Consider the following 12563-nt stretch of genomic DNA (forward strand, 5'->3'; position numbering starts at 1 on the left):
AAAAAATAGTCCCTCCCTTTCTCTTTGTTGTTGTTTTCTTCTATTTCTCCACTGCTCATCCCCTCCTCCCCTTTTTCTTCCAATCCTTTCTTCCTCCTTCTCTTCCTTTCTCCCAATTTACAGTTCAACACTAGACAAAAAAGTTTACTTTTTAAATTTTCTCATCAAAAATTGATGTTGTCCCACTTTTCCCTTATTTTATTAATTTGTCCTCAAATTATTTTTTATTTACTGAATTGATGCTGAAAAAGTCATGAATAAAACACTGAGTAGTTTCAAACAGATATTACCTATTTTACTATTAATTTTATGTATGCATTGACCATATTATTGAAGGTTCTTTTAGTTTTTGAACTTGTGGCTTTTATCTATTAATTAATAATTTAGCAATAATTTTGAAAGGGCAGATTATTGTTTGTTAGCCAGAAACTATTTTTGTAAATAATAATTTAAGTATGTTTTTGTGTACCTCAGAAATTTTCGTCAATTGTAATAATTGTCTTTTAATCATTTCTGTTTCCCAATAATGCCTTACCAAGTATCTTTCAAATAAAAAATTAAGGACCACAGAAATGTTAAACACTATGTACTTAGGACTGCATTGATAGTGATATACTACACTAGTTTGGGATAAAATATTCATACAGATCCTTTAACATATTTCTATTTTTGTCATATTATGAATTAATTTAGTTTCTTTAGCGAATGCTCAAGTATGTTTTTAATTTGCATATCTTACTTAAAATGAGTACCAGATCAGCAGTGGTTTTTCATTCATTATATGTTATGGAAGACTCTTAAGACATATTATAAAATAAGAGTAATTGCTGAAGATGATTCCCATAATCTTAGGGTCCTAAAATTACATTGTTTTGTTTAGCTGAGTCAAATGCTTATAAATAGCACCCTTCTTGCAATATTCTGGTAGACTAAAACAATTTACTGAGTAAATACATAGAATATTTACATTTCATAGTTACAGTTTGACTAGAAAGAAAAACATGAATCAAAAATAGGGAATTATGATGGTGGCACCATTTTTAATTATCTTAATTAAATACATTGCCTAAAATGTGTGGCTGGGGAATGTTTAAGAAAATACAAGTCTCTATTTCATTGTTTCAAAGCCATCTTTTATTATTAATCCCAGAGCATTAAAAGGCAAACAAGCAACAGCAGAAAAACTATTTAACAAACTGTCTCTAAAATTCTCTTTAAACACTTTTGATATAAATTATCTATGAAGTTCTGCATGAGATAAAGCATTGAAAACTCTAATATCTTAATCATTTGAAAACACCTTCATTATCCAGGCTTTAGGTTTCAGTGTCCTTTAATGGACAACAGACTCTTGAATAGTCATTTATTGGACACTTTATGAGTTATACATCAACAGATATTTTAGCTTCACAGAACCTTTGCCATATCTACCACATTAGCCTATCTTTGGGTCCTTTCTGATCTGACATTTATTTTATCTCACATTCTGAAATAGTGCACTAATGACTGTTTAGTTTTAGAATAACCATTTCATTACATATTTGTGTGTGTGTACATATTTCCTATTATTTGGCAAATCAGTGAGATTGATATATATAGATGGGTGGTCAACAAAAGATACTTCACTTTCCGTCTTTAATATACCCATGATTGTTAAATTTCTTGAACATTTCCAAATGTGCTTTGAAATGCGCCTGCTTCAACACATATCCCTTCTTCATTGCCTTCCTCTTCAGAACTTTGAAGATGCTTAATCCTTTTGCAGTATCAATATGGTGATCTGCGACTTCCTATAGTTGTGATAATCGGTCCACAGCAACTGTGATTCTCTTCTTTTCTCTCTTAAAAGTTAAGCTCAAATAAAACAGTGAAGCTTACGAGCCGACAAATTTTTATAATTTCCTTTTCTGTTTCAACCAAAGAGACAATTATGTGCACAAATGTGCAGATATACATAAACTTATTTTTCCAGTTTTTCCTCTTAAGGATGGGCCGCTAAAAAGTGTTTTAGACCCTGTATACTCCATACTTTCTTTCACAGAAAGATATTTTGGCTTAATATTGTGGGGTGATGATGGCATGAATGAAAAACCAGCTTGAAAAATGCAAGCCTGAGGTGTATTTCTACTAGGACACAATTGCAATGCAATCTACATTCTTCCCTCTCAGCTCATAATATTTTTGCTGGCATCTGCCTGTAGATTAAGGTGTGGGTTTTAAATCCAAAATCAAATCTGATAATTTTTGAAAGGAGTTTTGTTGAATATTTGAATAGCAGGAGTTAAGTTGAAGGATACCTGAGTTTTTCCCATATATGCATGAGCCTCTCAATGTTAAGATACAGCTGAATTAAATCTTCATTTACTACTTATGTTTCATCTGTTCTGGCCTATTTTCCATGAATGATGATTTTATATATGTTGTATTTCCATTCTTTGCCATTCATATCAGTTGTATATCCTTTTATACTTATTTTATTCTAATTAATTCTGGGATAGATTTCCTGGAAGAGTAACACTGAGTAAATTTCATGCATTATTGACTTTTATTTTTACAAACTTCATTTTCATATTTCATTTTATGTCTTTGTTAGTAAATGACTTTTTGTTGTTAAATTCATCTATCTCCTGATTTACCTCATTTTTCTATCTTATTATCTCACTTTTTATTTATTTTTTCCATAGATTGAAAGGAACCAGTAATGGAAACAACCTAGATTTAGTTCCAAATCTTTTAATTATATATATATACATATCTATTCCGAGGCTCCATGTTCCTCTGATTGCACATTTTAAAAAATCACATTTGAAGTTTATCAGTTATCCTGCTACATTGCAAACCATCTGTTACAAAATTCTTGCTTACTCCAATCTTTATACTTTGGCAAAAAAAATCAAAACCTGCCAATTAAAAAATACGTTAATAAGCCAATTAGATTCCTTAAGATTCAAACTTAACCAACAAGACACATCACTTTTATTCCTTGATCAAGAAGTAATATAACATGCATTTGCGTGCATCCATAGGCTATTCTTTTAAATTCTATGATGAATACTGCAAAGATAATCAAATTCTTATTTTGTGAATTTAATTTGTAATATATTTTAAACATTTAAAAAATGAGAGATATCAGAGAAACATAAAGTGTAGATGAACATATTTTAATAATATTAATGATTAAATTTACTGAAAATGTGTTTTACAGTACATCTATTGCTAGGTGCTGTGCATGTTTTCAATCCTCAAAAAAGTTAAAAGTAGACCAAATCTCTGTATTTATAATGTTTACAAACTGTGTTGAAAAGATCTTTCATAAATTGTGTTAGAAAATTCTAGCTGAAAATATTCCATATCTATGATACTATTTGGGGGCCCATCAGTAAAAATGAATTATGATGACAATACTTAGAATTGGAAGATGGGTGCAGTTGTTCATTTTTGCTTTGTAACAAGTCACTCCAGATCAGGTAGTTGAAAACCACAGACACATTATTTTCATGTTTCTCTAGTCTGAATAGGCAGTTATTCTGGTTTAGGCTGTCTCATATAGGCTGCATAGTGTATGATGCCTTTCATACTTCATGGTTGGCTGGCTGGTTAGCCTTTGGGACCTCACTCACACATCAGCCAGTTGGCTCAATGTCAGGTCACGTGTCTCTCTTAAGCAGGCTAGTTTGTACTGACTCACATGATGTGGTTGTGCTTTGCAAAGAACAACCAAATGAGAGGAATCCTCATGCAAATGTATGTCTCAAGCAATTGCCTTGGCCACATTTACCAATGCGCCATTGGCGCAAGCAGTTCTCACATCCAAGACTATACTGAAGGGGTGGAGAAATTAATAAATACATCAATTTTACTTGTTTGTTCATTTATTCATAAACGCATTGCTTCGTTTTGCTACCTAGAGAGAAGTGTCAGCACGTCAGAGTCAGATGATCATATGTATCCTTGGGATTTAGACATGAAGGGTACAGAATGCATGGATCAAAGAACAGAGGACATTGAGAATCCAGACATCTCAGCAGGTGCTGCCTGGAGGCATGTCTATCTCAGGCAAAACAATGCATACGTAAGTCAGTGTTGACCTATCCTGGTGCCAATAACAAAATGTGATAGACTCTTTCCTGGAACTTAGATGCTGCCCTGCAGAGATGACTTTGTTAATCTGTTAATAAATTGTAGCTAAATTTGTGCAAATCATTATAGTTAACTCATATTAAGAATGTGTGTATATATACATACACACATATCTGTACATACACGCATATCTGTACACACACAAAGCAACTAGTCTTGACTACAGCTGTAAAACAAAAACTGATACTTGAATGTGGATTCATTTTCATAGGAAAGATGTTATTGTTTGTCTTTCCAGATTTCCTTCAAATCAGAAGTGGGTGTGACTAAGGCTGTTTATACATAACTCAGGTTTGTATGGAAGCTTCCAGGAGCTTTCAGTACAACTTTAGACTCTTGTTTCTGATGAGATTTAATTTCACATGAATAAGACTGATACAACTCAATGCACATTTATTTAAGAGAACTTTACCACTAAAATGTCTATTTTAAATCAAGCAAATAAGCAATAGACAAAATGAGCATCGTAATTTATTTTATTGCCTATCCTTTTGAAGTTACCATCATCGTACACAAATAGTCTCTAAAAATAATTATTGAGTGTTTCATTCTCTATGTACCTAGAAACTATGCTATTAGCAGGCCTTGGAAAAAACCTCATCTACTGCTTTGTTATTCTAATTAAAAGTAAAATAAAAAAGACATTTATCAATATATAAATCATTAAAAGAGTGCCTTTCATTGTCCTTAATTACTGATAAGGCTTTTATTCAAATTAAGCCATTAATTCAATAATTTTCTGGTGTCTTTATATAGATAAAAACATACACACTCTCATAAACATACTTATGTATTTATTTATCATCATTGTTTTCTGGGATAATGCAATAGCATTATTCAGATTTACCTAACATTTATTCATTGTATTGTACCACCACAGAAAGCTCTTTCATATAACTTAAGTGTGCTTGTGTATATATGTACATATATATGTATATGTACATTCAAATTTTATGTGTGTATTAATACATACATAAATTAATTTATGATTTTTTCCTCACAATCTGTTTTTAAAATAGTATTATTTGTGTCTGTTTTTCAAAGTAATGAGTGTCCTAAATAGTGTTTTCCACGTAGAATATTTTTACTGTACACTATGATAGAATATCTATCTTTGAAAGAAAAATCTCCATCTCACAGTGTATCTAGGGTTTATGAAGATTAGGAGACTCTCATTTGGGCTAAAAGACATCATCCTCTTAGCTACTGGATGACATCCATTAACGTGCCATTCATATCCAGACATTTATTTGTCTTAAATCAAACTTGGATGTCACATATAATATAGGGATATTCTGATCATGGATAAATTTAACATTGTGTTTCAATTCTATTTTAGTTTAGTGCTGTAAATTTTATTAGGAAGAAAAATAACATCCAATTTTATTCAGATTGTTGACAACTTAATTTCTTTGACTTTGTGGGACTAAAGCCATCCTTCTCCTGCTAACTGTGGGCTAGGATCACTCTAAGCTTCTAAAGTGCACCCCTCTCCATGGGCAGTTCACAGCATGGATTTTTGCTTTCCTCCAGGCCAGCTGGAGTATGCCTCTCTGATTCCCATTTTTCCTTCTAGCAAGAGAAAACACTCTTTTAAAGGACTAATGTGATTTGATGACACCCACCTGGATAATCTTCTTATTTTAAGATCAGCTGTGCCCTATAACATAACCTAATCATGGAGTAAAATGTATCATCTTTACAGAGCTGGGAATTATGCAGGGCATGTACACCAGAAGGAGGAAAATCTTAAGGGACATCTTCGCGTGCTGCCAGACATTAATGACAGAATGTTAATGTAGGTGTGAGAAATGTTCTTGTAAAAGTCTGATCTCTAAAAATTGCAACTTTTGGGGAGATGTTTGAAAGGATATGGCTGACTGTAGAACTGAAAATTGAAAATGTGAGGGCTGATAGGAATATGAAATGTGAGGATCTTAACATCTGCTCTGTTTTCATGTTTGATTTTATGGCACCTTTGTAATAACATAGCCAATGTCAGATATTTATCAGTATTTATTTCAATAATGGGTGCCTATTTTTTTCCATAAACTAATACTGTATTGCAAGGGCCATTCATATTAAATCAATCTTTGTCAACAGCTTCCTCAATTTCATGTTTTACTAACAGCAGTCAGTGTTTGCAACTCTGCGAGGCTCACAAATCCTGGAATCTCTCTTCATATTTCATTTCTTCTAACAGACTAGCTTGTTCTTTCATGAACGCATTATTGTCTTGTAACATATTGCCAAATATATCCACTAACAGCCAATACATATTACTAGCCTTATTTTTTTTCCCAAAATCTTTCCTTATAGTTAGAAGTTCATTGGGATTTCAATTACCATGTAAGATAATACAGGCAACAAGATAACCAAATGTTTTGTCCTTACATAATGCTTATGAATCTATTTCTTACTTCCTGTATATCAGTTTCTTACCACCTACAAACTGACTGCTGAATCAATACCATATATATCAGATTTTTGCTTATGTTACAACCACTACTTGAAGTGAATTCTACACTCATTTTCAATGGTGTTCTCTTCATGACACAGGGCTCTAGGCTTCTGGAGCTTCTACCATCTTGTGTTGCACCATCTGGGTGGCCTCAAGGATGCTACAGAAGGACGACAGAAGGATGGAGGAGGCACACTCCCATCTTAAGGCCCTGATCTAATTAAGAGTCTAATTAACATGAAATAAACCTCTCACAGCCAGTACATGTCTCTGCCACAGCCCTCAACTAAACAAGTGGTGAAAAGAACATAAATTTAAAACTAATGAAAGCAGAAGAAAGTGAAGACTGTGGATAAAATCATAATCAAGGATGAGCTATTGAGGTGTTTGTTCTTTTATTTAGCCAATGACACACACCAAGTCCCATGATCTTTTCTGGAAGAAAAACTCTGAGGGTCTAGATTTCTGTATTTCTGGGTGAATCCATAAAATGTATTTATTTTTCCCACTATACCCACTCTTCTTGATTAAGGAGACCCACTAATCTATGGAAATACCTCCATAATAATATCCTAAATTTTATAGTGATAGGAAAAGTTGAGAGACTACTTCTTTAATTAAATATCTATATTTCAGGTTCTAGGTTTCTGATTTTGGGGATTGATGTCAAGACTTTTTAATGCAAAGTTTTTACACATATGTTCCTCTTATTATCTTCATCACAATCTTATGATCTTTTGTATTAAATGTGCAGATTATTTGGCACTTACCAGTAATATTGGATTGAATTTGTTGGCATGGATTCCTAAGACTGCATTTAAAAAAAATTTATTTAAATATAGTTGATTTATAATGTTGTATTAGTTTCAGGTATACAGTAATATTGAGTGTAGGTCCTTATGCTATATGGTAGGTCCTTGTTGGCTATCTATTTTATATATAGTAGTGGGACACTGCATTTTGAAAGCACCATCATGAATTTGCACACAAATTTTAGGACAACTCATCTTCCTGGATCAAGCTTATGTAAACTATGACTAGAGCTGGTGGAGAGTATATTGTTACAAGGACTTTGGAAGTTTGTTTAGTGCTATCTATTAAAACTGAACATACACATACCTGTGACATAGGTACTCCATTCCTAGGCATATTCTCAACATAGCCATGCAGACTATAAACAAAACTTTCAATCAGCAGAGGACAAATTAATTAATTATGGTGTGTTGTATTTGGACTACTCTATGGAAATGGAAATGAATAAAGTACTGCTACAAGCAACATCAGGGCTCTATTGTAAAAATATAATTTGAAAAAAAGTAACCAGACATAAATTAAAACTATGTCATCTCATTTATATGAAGTTCAAGAGCAGGCAGAACTAATCCATGCTACTATAAATCTAGATAGTGGTTACCTTTGGGGAGAGGTGTTTGGTTGATGAAGAGGAGGCATGAGGGTGACTGTTTCTAAGTGGTTCTATTGTATTTCTTGATATTGATTGTGGTTCAATTCCTGGAAGTTCATTGAGCTCTGTGCTTTTATTTAGGCAATTTTTTTGTCAGTATACATTTTGTGTTTCACTATAATTGCAATGATAGAATATAAAACAAAATGAACACTTGAAACCAGAGTATCTGTTTATAACAATTGACTTCCCAGTGTGAAATGAAAACTTATTCTAAGGCCACTGTTATTATGAAATTTAAACAAGTTGTTTATCTTCTTATGCCTTAGTTTCTTATCTATTAAATGCTATTTATAATCCATCTTTGATTTAGTAAAATGTAAAATTAAATTATGTAATCTATGAGGTGAAAGCTTTGTGTATTAATTATCTGCTTTTAAGGGAGCCCACAGTTCCTCACTGTCAGAGCCCTTAACACCCCAACATCAATCCCAACACAAAGAAATACTTCTTGGAGTAGATGATATTCAAAGCTATTAATTGGGTCAATATGCCATAGGATTTGAACTTTACATGTGACACAATGATTTCTTGTTGAAGTGTGCTCTCTTTTACTCTCTTGTTTCCAGATGGATGTACTGTTAAAAAGGATTATGCCTAGTATTTCTCAGAAACTATCCTTATTTTAGAAAGGCCTGCAGTGGGGAGATTAGGTTAGCCATTATCTGCATTGAAGGTGAATCTCCAATTCCTCTTTTGATTTTCTTTAGAGCTGTCATTGGGCACATGTCCCTTTGCAACTAATGTTAGTTACTGTCAAATTGATGTGGCACTACTGGCGAAGAGAGAAGAAATTGCTAAGGTTGGCCTTGAGCCTAAGTGAAAGAAACATTTAATTTAGCCCAATCTGGTACACCAGGGATTTAGAATGCATTTTAGCAACAAAGTAAAAAGAATATGGCCTGATGTTCTTAATGCTTACATAGTCTTTAAAAATCTGAACTTATAGGGCTGCTTTGGTAGAACAAAATTTTGGCTTTATGATTATGAACCTGGTCCAATACACTAACCACATAAGGATTTACAGTATTATACAATACAAATGTCTATTTCTGATAGACACACACAAATTTATACATTTTTATAATATAACAAAACAGAGAATCATAACACATTTACAGACTGAATTTAACTATGTTTTAGAGTATTATTTTTCAAATTGTTCTTCCCAGATCCTAAATTACTGAATAAAGTGCCCCAAATTAAGTGAGAATTACCAAGGTTCCAACTATCGTGGTCTTTTCCTTCTTTAATGTATCCAGTGGAATAGCACCACTTGATAATTCTTATATACTATACTTCTATAGAAGCTTTTGCTTAAAGAAAATATGCTAATAATAAAAAGTTTAAAGTACTGTTTTGAAATTACACTTTTCTAAAGAGAACTTTAGTATCATTTAATATATTTTTTAGTGCTTTGGACCACAGTAAAGGTCTCATAAAAATGAGAAATGATAATACATTTGATTCTAAGCAGATGTTTCTTGAATGATATTTTATGTACCTAAACTATCAGATATTCTGAATCTAACGCTCTATTATAATGATTCGCTAGAATGTTTTCCATAATTCTTAAAAAAACTAAGGTTGAAGGTATGTGTAAAAAGCTTGATAGCTTATAAATTTGAAGTAGAAGGTTCTAAGCTTGTTTACATAGAAGCACATTAAAATTACCCATTTAAAATATTCTGATAACATTCAACTCAAAAAATGGAAAGCAGTCTTTGATCAAATAGATTTCTATCTATCATTTTCTAAAATTATTCTTATCTCATTTGTGCTGTCCATTCTCTTCTTATTATTAATTCCCTTGAGAGACATTATCCTTTGAAGAGTTAATATAACTCAACCCCCTCCATTTGCTTTATGTTCCAAACTCTTTCATTAAAAAATATTATTTATAGGAAAACATGTAATGGAAGAGATCAAGCAAGGAATGATTGATAACTACCTGTAAAGTTTTAAAAAGTTCAGTACATAAAAAAGATTTTTACAGAATAAAAAATACAATTATTAATGTGAAAAGGTGATATATATATATCACATAAAGTGTTATCACAAAAAATTCATAAATGGGAAACTACTGTGCCTTAGTTTTAAAATTAAAAGGAAAAATGACCTGTGCCAATGGGCCTTTATTTAAGTAGAATCTTTTCCTGGACTCACACAAAGAGTATCCTGATATGCTATTTTTTGTTTGTTTGTTTTATGTATTTGTTTTCAGATCTCTATTGCAGTATAATTGCTTTACAATGTTGTGTTAGTTTCTGCTGTACAACAGAGTGAATCAGCTTTATGTATACGTATGTCCCCATATTCCTCCCCTCTTGAGCCTTCCTCCCACCCTTCCAATCCCACACCTCTAGGTTGTTGCAGTGCCTTAGTATTAAGCAGGTGTAGTTCTTTAGGAGCATATTCTTACCCATGAAGTAGAACAACTCAAGAACAAACTTTACTCCCAATGGTCAGAGCATGATTTTCACTGTTTCCCAAATTGATTTGTAGGATTTATTGGTTTATTAAACAAATATATATTGAGGCCCTACGAACGTCAAAGATTGGGATAGAGTAAAGAGCAAACAGAAACACAACCGTGGGCAAGGGACCTGGGCAACACGAGGTCTGATACACATATGAGCAATACAGTAATCATGATTACTAAACTTCTTGATTTTTGAAAATGTAAGAAATATTTGGAATAAGATTATATACATTTTTAACCTTAAAATTCATTGCCTAGTCTAAAACACTAGCTGCTACTTTCCCCCTTGTTATTTGACTGAATTTATATCCATGATTAATTACTTTATCATATTTATATATGAGAAAAGGGAGAGCTGAAGATGAATATAAATTTAATGATTATTTACAAGCCAAGAAGTGACTAAAGGTAATGGAAAAGACATGGCAGAGCACAAATTGAACATGTAAAATACACACTTGCAAGAACACATGCACAGTCATATGAGGATCAAATATCTATTAATGAAAGCAAAGATATTATAGGAAAATACAATACATATACTATGTATATGTATAAGTTATATATTTATATATATACTGTATTTAAATTTATGGCACTTCCTTTTATCTTAATGCATAAAAATGTTGATATATTTTTATGTGCTCTAAATTTATAAAATCAGGCTATTCCTTCCTTTATTTTAATTGACTAATAATTTATGCACATATTGTGGTGTTATATGTATTTTAGAAACAACGTAAATGTGTAATTGAAGTGATATAAAGAAATCAATATATTTGATTGTGTCAGAGTACTGACTAATGTTTAATATTAAAATTCACATCTTTAAAATTATGTAATAAAAAAGAAATATGCAGTATTTTATACCATATTTACCATATGAAACTACATTTTATTTAGGGAGATTGAGACAATGTTAAAAATAAAATGGTTACTAAAAGTTAGAAAAAATTCAAAAATACACGTTCATTGGAGAACCAATTTTTCTTTTAATATTTCCATGTATCTATTTTCTAATAGTTATGCAATGTGCATATTGATTTTATAATCAGAAAATATATTAAAACTAAAGAAACATCTCTGTGTAATTAACATAGTCAACCTTTATAGAGGGATAACTGTCTTTCTAGAACTGTATTAAACATTGTCCCTGATGAGGTGTTATTCTACAAAGTTACATGAATAATACACCTCAACATATGTTGGAAATACTACATTAAGGTAAATGTAAAAAGAGAACTAGGTGATTAATGTTGTTGAAATTTATTAAGCATTATCAAATAAAAACCAAATACATAACTAAGAAGTTGAGTCAAAAATTATCCACACTCGGTTATGTTAAAATTTCTGTAAATCCTACAGCCAGAGTGCGGATAATTTTTGACTCACCCTCGCATGACTTTACCCAGAAGGCTACAGTCATCTCCTGCTATCTGTGGGAAATTTGTTCCAGGACCCCCGCTCCATGTGTACCAAAATCCAAGGATGCCCAAGTCCCTTATATAAAATGTCCTAGTCTTTGCACAGAACATATGCACATCCTCCCACACACTTTACATTTTCTCTAGATTACTTATGTTGACCTAAAACAAATAGACTGCCTGTTCTCTCTCCAGCAAAAATGGGTTTATTAGGGATCAACAAAGAATCATAATTTGGGGTGTGCCACCATGGTGAACTCTTTTATAGAGGAGAGGAAGGAAGTTGGGAGAGCTATAGAAAACAAAGAGTCCATGGCTTTTCATTGGATGAGTTGCGACAGTCTCTCATTGGTTTAACTCTTGTTATGGAAGAAAAGGAGTCTTTCTTCCTAGTGGTCTCTGCTATTCTAGTAGGGGGTGAGAACTCCCTTTTCTATTCTCCCAATCTACTTAATTGAGGTTTCTATTTATTAATTTTTTACTCTTATAATACCTAATAAAATGTAAATGTTTTGTAAATAGTTGTAAATACAATGTAAATGCTATATAAATATTTGTCAACATGACAAACTCAAATTTTGCTTTTTTGAA

Source organism: Hippopotamus amphibius, chromosome 14 (genome assembly GCF_030028045.1).
Source record: "Hippopotamus amphibius kiboko isolate mHipAmp2 chromosome 14, mHipAmp2.hap2, whole genome shotgun sequence".
Lineage (NCBI taxonomy): Eukaryota > Metazoa > Chordata > Mammalia > Artiodactyla > Hippopotamidae > Hippopotamus > Hippopotamus amphibius.